We start from the raw sequence: 12,037 nt of genomic DNA, 5'->3' as shown, positions 1-12,037 counted from the left end.
TTAGAAAAATTAAATATAAGCCTTCAGGGGGAAAATTGATATGTGAAGAAACAGAGGACTTTTGAGTTTTTTCCTGATGAAAAGACCAGAGCTGAATAGAAAATTTGATTTTCAAATACAAGACTCAAGGGAAGAATAAAAGGGTCATAGGAAAGAGAAATGATAAAGGATTCAATAAAGTTAAACTCTTTCCATTCCTAAATAGGAAAATGACACTTGTAACTCCTAAATCATTATTAGCATAGTTAGAAGGTGTTTACTAGACAGAAGGCATGGGTGTAGATCTATTAAGTTCTAATGATCTCCCAAAAAAATGAGAAAAAGGAATGCACTGGGAGATGGGAGAGGTGAAATATATTTTTTCCACATAAAAGAGCTGCATAAGGAAGAACTTTTATAATAAAGGGGGAAGTTAAAAGAGGTAGAGTAGAATTATATTTGAATCTCACTCTCATTAGAATTGACTCAAAGAGGGAAGAATATATATATATACATTCATATATATATATATGTTATATATATACTTAATAGTATATAGAAATATAATTTACCTGATAGGAAATAGATGGGAAAGTAGACAAGAGAAAGTTGAAGAAAAGGGGATGATAATAAAAGAGCAAATTTAAAAAGCAATGGTTAGAACAAAAAAAAAAAAAAAAAAAAAGACTTTTGAAAAGGGACAGGATAAAAAAAAAAAGGAGAGGAAGCAAAGAAGAAAATTAGATGAAGAAAAATACATAGTGAGTATAACAGTGAATGTCAATGGGATGAACTCACTCATAAAACTGAAATAGCAAAATGGATTAGAAACCAGAATCTAACAATATGTTGTTTAGAAGAGACACACTTGAAACACAAACACACACACAAAGTTAAAATAAAGAGCTATGCTTTAGCTGAAGTTTAAAAAGGGTGGGGGGAGGGGGAAATGGTAGTAGTCATGGTCTCAGACAAAGCAAAAGCAAAATAGACCTAATTAAAAGAGATAATCAGGAAAACTATTTTATGCTAAAAGGTACCATAGACAATGAAGTAATATCAAAAATTAAAGGCCTCATTTTTCTAATATATGCTGAGTCTACAACCAAGTCAACTTCATAAAAGAGCCATGGTCAAAGTATATAAACAGGCAGTTTTCAGAAGAAGAAATCAAATGTTTCTATAGTCATGTGGGGGAAAATGCTCTAAATCACTATTGATTGAAGAAATGCAAATTAAAACTCTGAGGTATGGCCCCCACGCTTATCAGACTGACTAATATAACAAAAAAGGAAAATGACAAATGTTTGAGGGGATGTGGGAAAATTGGGACACTAATGAAATTTTGATGGAGTTGTAAATTGACCCAATCATTCTGGAAAGCAATCTAGAACTATGCCAAAGGGCTATAAAACTGTGTATACCTTTGGCCCAGGAATACCACTACTAAGTTTATATCCCAAAGAAATTTTAAAAATTTTTAAAGAAAAAAAAAGGGTACTTTCCCTATCTTTATGTACAAAAATATTTGTAGCATCTCTTTTTGTGGTGACAAAGAATTGGAAATCGAGGGGATACTATCAATTGGAACATGGTTAAACAAACAATGGTATATGATTGTGATGAGATACTATTGTGCCATAAGAAATAATGAGCACCATGCTTCTAGAAAAACTCAGAAAGACTTACATGAACTGATACAAAATTAAGTAAGCAGAACCAGGAATACATTGTTCACAGTAACAGTAAAATTGTACAATGATCACTTGGGAATAATCTCACTGTTCTCAGCAATCCAAAGATCTAAGATAATTCTTTTTTAATTCTTTTTATTTATTTACTTATTTATTTATTTTTAAAGCTTTTTTATTTTCAAAACATATGCATGAATCATTTTTCAACATTGACCCTAGCATAGCCTTGTATTTCAGATTTTTCCCTCCTTCCCCCCACCTCCTCCCCTAGATGGCAAGCAATCCAATATATGTTATACATGTTAAAATATATGTTAAATCCAATATGTATAAACATATTTATACAATTCTCATGCTACACACACAAAAAAATCAGATCAAAGAGGAAAGAAAATGAGTAAGAAAACAAAATGCCAGTGAACAACAACAAAAAGAGTGAGAATGTTAAGTTGTGACCCACATTCAGTTCCCACAATCCTCTCTCTGGGTGGGGATGGCTCTCTTCATCACAAGATCATTGGAACTGGCCTCAATCATCTCATTGTTGGAAAGAGTCGTGTTCATCATAATTGATCATCATTTAATATTGATGTTGCTACTTAGAATGATGTCCTGGTTCTGCTCATTTCACTTAGCACCAGTTCATTTCACTTAGCTCAGTTCACTTAGCATCAGACTTAGCATAAATCTCTCCAGGCATCTCTAAAATTATCCTGCTGGTCGTTTCTTATAGAACAATAATATTCCATCATATTCCTATACCACAAAGTATTCTACCATTCTTTAATTGATTCAGTTTCCAGTTTATTGTCTCTACAAAGAGGGCTGCCACAAACATTCTTGCACATACAGGTCCCTTTCCCTTCTTTAAAATCTCTTTGGGATAAGCCCAGTAGTAGCACTGTTGGATCATAGGGTAAGCACAGTTTGATAATTTTTGAGCACAGTTCCAAATTGCTCTCCAGAATGGCTGGATCCTTTCACAACTCCACCAACAATGTATCAGTGTCCCAGTTTTCCCACATCCCCTCCAACATTCATCATTAGATCTAAGATAATTCTGAAGAAGTTATGATGAAGAATGTTTTCCACCTCCAGAAAAAAACTGATTGAATCTAAATGCAAATGGTTTTTCTTGTTTTTTTTGTCTGTATTTTCTATCATAATATGACTAATATGCAAATATGTTTTGCATGACTGCTCATATATAATTAATATCAAAATGCTTGCCTTCTCAAGAGAGGGGTGGAAGTGAGAATTTGGAACTCAAAATTGTATAGATCAAAGCATAGTATTTTCACCTTTTTTTATTTTTTGGTAATTATTTGTTTGCTTGGGGTTTTTTCTTCCTTTTTTCCCCTTTTGATCTGATTTTGTGTGTGTGTGCAGCATGACAAATATGGAAATATGTTTAGAAGAATTGCACATGTTTAACCCATATCAGATTGATTGCTGTTTAGGGGAGAAAAAATTGGAACACAAGCTTTTGCAAAGGTAAGTTTTGAAAACTATCTTTGTGTGTACTTGGAAAAATAAAATATTATTATTAAGAAAAAAAAATGGCAAAACTTATATGAACTGGTACAAAGTGAAGTAAGGAAAATTGGGAGATTATTGTATATAGAATTATTATAGTGGTTTGTTCTTTGTTCTCAAAGAGGTTTATGATATGCAAATTAATTGAATTTGAGTGAAGGAAGGCCATGCAAGGTTATCAGCCTCACTTCTTCCTCCAGAGACATTTGAGTCCAGTGACAAGGTGCAAATTGAGATGACTGGAGGTGATCCTGGTTGCAGGATATATATATATATCTTGTGTTGTATGTATGTCTGGGGAAGACCCTCAGGGTTTCTGGCCAAAATAGAAATAATTGCCATATACATTCACTCTGAGCCAATCAAGGCCCAAACTTCCATGTCATGGCTTCACTTCCCTAATGTCATGGTTTTTTGAAAATAAAGGACAAACAACAACTTCTATGAAAAATAGTAGGAGCTGCCCCACTGGGAACTCAACTGGAACTAGCCAGTTGGGAAATACAACCATTTTTCCCCTCCTTTCATTTTCCTCTCCTTTTCTTTTCCTTGTCTTCTCTCCTGTTTTTTATTTTCTGTATTCTTTCCCTTCCCTTCCCCCTATCCACATAGGATATATCATATGCTTAGCTGCTGGTGCTCTGCCTAATGGAATGTAAATTTTGATCCCTGAAACCTCCCAAGATATCTTGAAGTTTATGGGTTAGATTTCTTCTAAAGGACCTTGCCTTGAATCCAAATGGCTCTGGCTCTCATTAATTGTGCACAGGAACACCACCTGGGAAAGGCTTGGCTACTATGATCAATACAATGATCCAATAGAATTCCAAAGAACTCATGATGAAAAAAGAAAGAGCTGATTGAATACAAATTGAAGCATCATTTTCTTGCTTTATTTTTCCTGCTTTAAAAAAAAATTCAGCTAATGGGAATTTGTTTTGCATGATTTCACACATATAATTGATATCACATTGCTTGCCTTCTCAGTGGGTGAGGGAGAGGGTGAGAAGGAAAAAGAAATTTGGAATTTAAAAAAAATGCTTCTTTTTCCTTAAAATAACTTAGAACCTGCTATATTATGACTTCTCATCTATCATAGGTCTGACTTCTTCTAGCTAAAGAGTGCAAATGTAAACCCTCTTCTACATTCTACAGAATATAATCCCTTATTCTAAATAACAGTTCAAATATTGGAAGAGAGACATTCTATTCCCCTTAAGTCTTCTAGCACTCTTGAGTAGCATGGTTTGTGTTGGTTTTGCTCTCCCTCCTCCCCACCCATGATCTACATTATTTTGATAACCTTCCATGGATACTGTTTAGCTTGTAGATATTTACCCTAAAATATGGTATTGGGACACAGTATTATATATCTGATCTGAACAGAACAGAGTGCAAGATTCTAATTTGTCTTGATTGGATTTATATTTATTTAGGCTCAGTTTGTGACATCCCAAAACAATTAAAATAGTAAAATCAAAGGTCACTGATCACAGATCACCATACTAGATATAATATGCTGGAAAAGTTTGAAATATTGCAAGAATGACCAAACTGTGACAGAGATACAATGCGAGCACATGTTATTGGAAAAATGGCACCGACAGACTTGCTCAACATAGGATTGCCACAAACCTTCAGTTTGTTGGTAATAATAAATAATATCTGCAAAGCACAATAAAAGGAGGAATGCCTGTAATACATTAATCACTGTAGTCCAAGGTCACATTAGCCTTTTTGACTCACATGTCAAACAACTTAATCATATTGCATTTGCAGTTCACTAGAGTCCCTAGATTTTTCCCACAGCAAATGCTTTCTAGCCACATCTTTGCCATCTTATATTTATTCAGCTGGTTTTCTGAACCCAAGAGAAAAACTTTACATTTATCCCTGGGTGATTTCAAGTTGTTTGCCTTAAAATGCCATTGCCTCTTTGCATCCTGATTCTGTTTCTGAGGATATGAAATATCTCTCCCAACTTTGTACCATCTGAATGAATTCTTTTCCCATAAACCTCCTGGTAAATGTTTAACAATTGGCTCTCTAAGAAGAAGAAGAAAATGTACCTAAGACATGCTTTTAAATCTAATTGGCATTATTAGCATTTTTCTCCCTCCCTTTTTTAAAGTCTAGACAATCAACAAAACAATAAATCAAGACTTTCTGCTTGCCAAGGTGTAAATACACACTGAAAACTTTACAAGCTAACTAGAGCTCAGTGCAAAACCTGGGACCTGACTGGCAATGATGTGGGATCAGCCCGGCCCATTTTCAGAGCCTGCTAGCTCTAGCCTCAGATTCCTTGGCCTAGAAATGAAATGTACTCTGTCATAGCAAAGACTTGAAAAAGCTAACTGAACAGATTATGGAATAGCAATGTAATGGAATATGATTATCCCAAAAGAAATGATAAGTACAAATAATTCAGAGAAAGTTGAGAAGACTCATAATAACTTATGCAAAACAAAGTATATGGAACCAGGAAAACAGCTTATACACTAAACACTAATGATATAGGGAGAAATTACATTGAAAGACTTCAAAATTCCAATCAAGGAAGTGACCAAACATTAATTATTTTAGAAGACTAATGGTAAAGCCTCGAACTTCTTGGCAGAGAGGTCATGAGCTAGAGGGATGGAATGATGCATATGTTATCAGACAATCCTAGTGTGTTGCATCTACAATCCTAGTGTAATTGCATTTTTTTTTTGTTACAAGATAAAATTATATGGGGAGGGAATTTGGAAGGTCATTGAAAAGTAACAGCAATGTAAGCAAAACAAAACCAAAAATATATATATATGCATATATATGTGCATATATTCCTATCTTAGGAAATAGTAAGCTTGAAAAATAGTGTGTATGAATAAATAAATAATTATATTTTATATTTGTATAACACTTAAGGCTTTTTAAAACCCTTTGACATGAATTATCTTTGATTTGGTAAGAATAAGATGAGTGGAAAAACATGGGAAGGGCATTTCACTTAGGAGCAATGGTCTCAGTCAAGAATGCAAAAACTACAAGGATGCAATGTTTATAGATGCTATTTTTAGTATGTCACATTAATAAAATCTTTGCTAAGAGCTAATTTTGTCTACTGGATGATTGTTAATGAGAAATAACCTAGTGGGATTTATGACTTAATAGTAAGAACAGCAATCCATAAGGTATCCTAGAAGGTGTGACAATACTAGCCATTCCAATGACCCAACCCATATGTAAAGAATCAAACAATTTAAGAGCTGGAGTTTACCTCCCTTTGAGATCATAGGATTTAGAGTTGAAAAGAAGCTTACAGATCATTTATTCTAATCCTTTATTTTATAGATGAGCCTGAGGCTCAGGAGATTTCAATGACTCACTCAGTATAATACAATGAAAAGGGAGCCTAGAATTGGCCAATGTGATTCTTCCCTATGAACATAAATAATGTACTCAGATGATGTAATTCTCAGGTAAACTTTGAAGCATATGAAAACATTTAGTCATTGGTTCAAGTCCAATATATATGTGGCAAGGAGGAGTCTTTTTGATTGGTTATGGAACTTAAACTAAGTTGCTGTAAAAAAAATTACCAAATAATGAAAGCAAAGGGGTCCTTCTCACTTTTGATACCCACCACTATCACTACCCCTTTGTTTTGGGAAGGAAACCCTAGCAGACTCTGAATAAATAGCACTCATTCCTATTAAAAACATTAGAGAGCATAAGAATAAATGCTGTTTTTCTTAAAATGATAATCAGTATCTATCTAAAACCATAAGCAAGCATTACATATAATGGGAATAAGTTAGAAGCCTTTCCAAAAAAATCAGGACTGAAACAAGGATAATCATTATCACAACTATTATTCAATATAGTACTAGAATTGTTAGCTTTATCAATGAGAAGAAAAAGAAATTGAAAAAATTAGAGCAGGCAATGAAGAAATAAAACTATCACTCTTTGCAGCTGATATCATGGTATATTTAGAGAATCAATTTTAAAAACTACTTAAACAATTAACAACTTTAGCAAACTTGCAAGATAGAAAACAAACCACATAAATCATCAGCATTTCTACATATTAAGCAACAAAGCCCAGCATCAAGAGATAGAGAAATTCCATTTAAAATAATGGTAGACAACATAAAAGATTTGCAAGTCTATTTGTCAAGACAAACCCAGAAACTATATGAACACAATTACAGAATGCTTTTCACACAAATAAAGTCATATCTAAATAATTGAAAAAATATCCATTGCCGAGCAAATATAATAAAATAATATGATAAAAATGACAATTCTACCTAAATATTTATCCATTCTGTGTCACACCAAACTGCCAAAAAATTAGTCAAAGAACTAGAAAAATAATAACAAAATTCATCTAGAAGAACAAAAGGTCAAGAATATTTTTTTAACTGTTCCTCTCCACAGAAATCTTTAGTAAAAGGCGAAAGATTTATGCAATCTGAAGAGAAACCAGAGTATAAGGTCAAGAATATTAATAAAATTAAAGGGGGAATGCAAAGGAAGGTGACTTAGCCTAAACCAAGATGTAAAATTATATTATAAAATGATAGTAATCAAAACTAATTGGTACTGGCTAAGAAATAGAGAGGTGGATCTGTGAAATAGGTTAGGTTCACAAGATATAGTAGCCAGTGACTACAGCAATCTAATGTTTGATAAATACAAAAACTCCAACTTTTGGGATAAGAACTCACTATTTGGCAAAAATTGCTGGGGAAATTGTAGAGCAGTTTGGCAGAAATTGGATATTGATGAACATTTCACACCCTATATGAGGGTAAGCTCAAAATGAATACATGATTTAGACATAAAAAGTAATATCATAAGCAAATTAGAAAAGCAAGGAACAGTTTCTGTCAGATCTATGGAGAAGGGAAGAATTTATGACCAAACAGTAGAAAGAGAATATTACAAAAGGCAAGACAAATAACTTTGATTACATTAATTTAAATAATTTTTGCACAAGCAAAGCCAATGCAACCAAGATTAGAAGGGAAACAGAAAGCTGGGAAACAATTTTTAGTCAGTGTTTCTGATAAAGGCTTCATTTCTTTTTTTTTAATATAGCTTTTTATTGACAAAATATACATATAAATGGATAATTTTTCAACAATGACCCTTGCAAAACCTTGTGTTTCAAATTTTCCCCAACTTCCCCTACCTCCACTCCTAGATGGCAAGTAATGCAATATATAGTAAACATGTTAAAATATATGTTAAATCCAATATATATGTATATAAGTACATATTTATACAGTTATCTTGCTGCACAAGAAAAATTAGATCAAAAAGGAAAAAAATGAGAAAGAAAACAGAATGCAAGCAAACAACAACAAAAAGAGTGAAAATGTTATGCTGTGAATCACACTCATTTCCCATAGTTCTCTCTCTGGGTATAGATGGCTCTCTATCATCACAAGATCACTGGAAATGGCCTGCATCATCTCATTGTTGAAAAGAGCCACTTCCATCAGAATTGATCATCATATAGTCTTGTTGTTGACTCTTATTTTTGCTCATTTCACTTAGCATCAGTTCATGTAAGTCTCTCTAGGCCTCTCTGAAATTATCCTCCTGATCATTTCTTTTTTTTAAAAATAGTTTTTATTTACCAGATATATGAATGGGTAATTTTACAACATTGACAACTGTCAAACTCCCCATTCCAATCTTTCCCTTCCTTCAACCTCCAGATGGCAGGTTGACCAATACATGTCAAATATTAAAGGCTTCATTTCTAAAAATAAAGAGAATTGATTCAAATGTATAAGAATACATGTCACCCAAATGATAAATGGCTAAAGGATATGAACAGGCAGTTTTTAGATGAAGAAATTAAAGCTCTCTGTAGTCATATAAAAATGCTCTTAAAAACTATTAGAGAAATGCAAAACAAAACTACTCTGAGGTACTACCTCATATCTATCAGATGGATTATGACAGAAAAGGGAAATGTTAAGTTAAGGATACTGGAAAATTGGAACACCAATGTCTTGTTGGTGAAGTTACAAACTGATCCATCCATTCTGGAGAACAATTTGGAACTTTGCCCAAAGGATTATAAAACTGTACATACCCTCTGACCTAGAAATACCTCTATTAGGTCTGTGTCACAAAAAAAGATTGTTAAAAAAAAAAAATGGAAAAGAATCCACATGTACAAAAATGTTTATAGCAGCTCTTTTTGTGGTAGTAAAGAATTGCAAATCGAGGGGCCAAGCCATTGAGAAATGGATGAATTCTTATACTTATGGTATATGAATGGAATGGAATACTATTGTTCTATAAGAAATGATGAGCAGACAGATTTCAGAAAAAATCTGGAAAGATTTATATGAACTTCATGCTGAGTGAAGCAAGCACAACCAGAAGATTGTACACAGTAACAGCAACACTATGCAGATGACCAACGTTGATAGACTTAGCAATACAATGATCTAAGACAATTCTAAAAGACTCCTGATGGAAAATGCTATATCCATCCAGAGAAAGATTGGGGATTCGATTCCTTCCTTTCTTGTTTAGGATTTAATGAATACAGGTTGCTCAAATGTATGATAAGGGGGAGGACAACCGTTCATTGTTAGTAGTGGTTAGTTCTACAGAGGAAACTTTCTTGTTTGGATGCGAAGGCCTCTCAGATAATAAAAATCATTAAGATAATGGCTGTTAGGGAAATAAAGGACCCTCACGAGATTCAGATTGAAGCATACTATTTTCATTTTTTGTTGCTATTTTCTTGTGCTTTTCCCTTTTGTTCTGATTCTTCTTTCACAACATGACTAATGTGAAAATGTTTAATAATACTGTACATGTATAACCTATATTAGAGTGTCAAAAATTAATGAATAAGAAAAAATAAAATTTTTAATTCCATTAGCCAGCAACTTCATGAGATAGAAATGGCAGGCAAGGTCAACACTAGTTTGGAATGCAAATCCACGCATAAAATCTTCTAGAAGAGGATGTTAGGAGACTAAAAGTAGTGTCTCATTTTGTATTAAGGAAAAGCAATGAATAGGAAAGCTAGATATGAAACTCAACAAGTAGCACAATTCCAAGAATATATATCAGCCTGGCAGGAGAATAAAAAAGAGATGATGGAGTGGATTTGTCATTCTTTCTTTTTTGATGTGCTATTTCCATGGGACTTGTGGTTATTACAAGGAACAGATTGCCAGAGGTAGAAATGTGGCTCACGACGACAAAGTTGAGAAGACTGGTTGCTTGTACATGGCGGAAATCCATACTGGAAATGACACAATCTTGAGAGCATGAAGGGATTATCTTGCAACATATAGGCGGGAAGGGAAAAAACAAACAGACAAACAATGTCTCCTGAGACGGGAAGGAGAGAATCATATGTCAACATTCCTTCACAGCAATGGATTAGCAATAAAGTCCTGCAAGCTCATTAGCCAGAGTTAAGGTCTGCTTGCAAGATGGAAATTATTGCAGTCTTGGATAAACATGTCCTTCATCCTGAATAAGCATTTGTGCCAGGAGGATACAGTCAACATGTCAGTAAGAGGAGGGATTCTTATGTAGATGATAGTTTCTGTTTAGTCTTGCTAAAGTTGCATGGGCATCTCTACCAACTGTATTAATTTGCATTTAAAAATATGCATTCATTGTTTTGTATGTGTCAGAATGGATGGCAAAAATCCACAAAACTGATCATCCAGTTGTTAACTATTTGAAGCAAAAGTTCAACAATACTTCTCCCAGAAGGAGAGTTTGTCTCCTTGATAAACTTTTGTTTTGGTTTTTCCACACAGGACAGCAAGTGCCTCAGTAGAGTCCCATGGAACACTTTCACTCCCTGTATTCCTCCTCCACTCCACTCCTCTCTCCAAGATTCTAGATCTAATTGTGTTACTTCCAGAACTGGCTCAATTAGAAATTCATAGATTTTTCCTTGTGAATTTGAAAACTAAATTCACTATGTTACAGTTTCCTACATAAAAAATGGAATTTTAAATTATTTCTGGAGTCTGTCAAAAATCTTACCCACCAAAAAAAAAAAAAAAAAAAAAAGAAGAAGGAAAAAAAAAATCTTATACACCTCTCCCACTCCAGTTCTCACATGAAAATACTGTTTTGTTCGGAGCAGCTAGGTGGCTCAGTGGATAGAGCACCAGCCCTCAAGTTAGGAGGATCTGAGTTCAAATGTGACCTCAGACATTTAGTACTTCCTAGCTGTGTGACTCTGGGCAAGTCACTTAACCCTAATTGTCTCAGGGGGAAGAAAGAAAATACTATTTTATATTTAATGAGTATAATAATAATAGATTATTGTGTTTAAAGGTTCACACTCTCATTGATGAGAAATCTAAAGCAATAGAGATCAACCATTTTCTCCCCTACTCCACATCTCAAAATTTCTTTTCACATTTCCCTATTCTTTTTTCCTTTTTTCTCCTCATATCTCTTCTTAGGAGCCAAACTTAATCATTAGAATTTCACATTAATCTTAGTTCATATCATTCTTCTTTAAACAGTCTACATTCTAGGCCAACCAATCTGCTAACTGTTCAATATCTGGCATTCCCTCTCTCACCCCTATTGCTCGTTAATCTCCTTATGTTTGGGACACATTTCCTTCTTCCCTCTATCTCACAGACTCTAAGTTCTTTCAAACCACAGATAAGGTGTCCTTTCTCAAACCAAACCATTCCTGATTCTCAAAACCAGTAGATTCTCCCCCTCTTAAACTTACTTTGTTTCAATTTGTGTATCTGTGTGTGTGTGTGTGTCTGTGTCTGTGACAGTGTGTATAGAAGCAAATAAATACAATATCT

General features: G+C 33.9%; 1 protein-coding gene and 1 non-coding gene across 2 annotated transcripts in view; both read right to left on the bottom strand.

Annotated features, from left to right (window-relative positions):
- Window positions 1–12,037, bottom strand: part of LOC141545819 (sodium-dependent phosphate transport protein 2B-like) — a 216,384-nt gene that overhangs the window by 52,417 nt on the left and 151,930 nt on the right. The gene's annotated exons all lie outside the window — the stretch shown is intronic.
- LOC141548127 (U5 spliceosomal RNA) lies at window positions 7,578–7,694 on the bottom strand. Its single transcript, XR_012483816.1, has one exon. It is a non-coding gene; the product is annotated as a U5 spliceosomal RNA (small nuclear RNA).

The sequence above is a fragment of the Sminthopsis crassicaudata genome, chromosome 6 (assembly GCF_048593235.1).
Source record: "Sminthopsis crassicaudata isolate SCR6 chromosome 6, ASM4859323v1, whole genome shotgun sequence".
Taxonomy (NCBI): Eukaryota; Metazoa; Chordata; class Mammalia; order Dasyuromorphia; family Dasyuridae; genus Sminthopsis; species Sminthopsis crassicaudata.
Note: the sequence above shows the minus strand (reverse complement) of the source record. Positions and strands in the feature narration are given on the sequence as shown.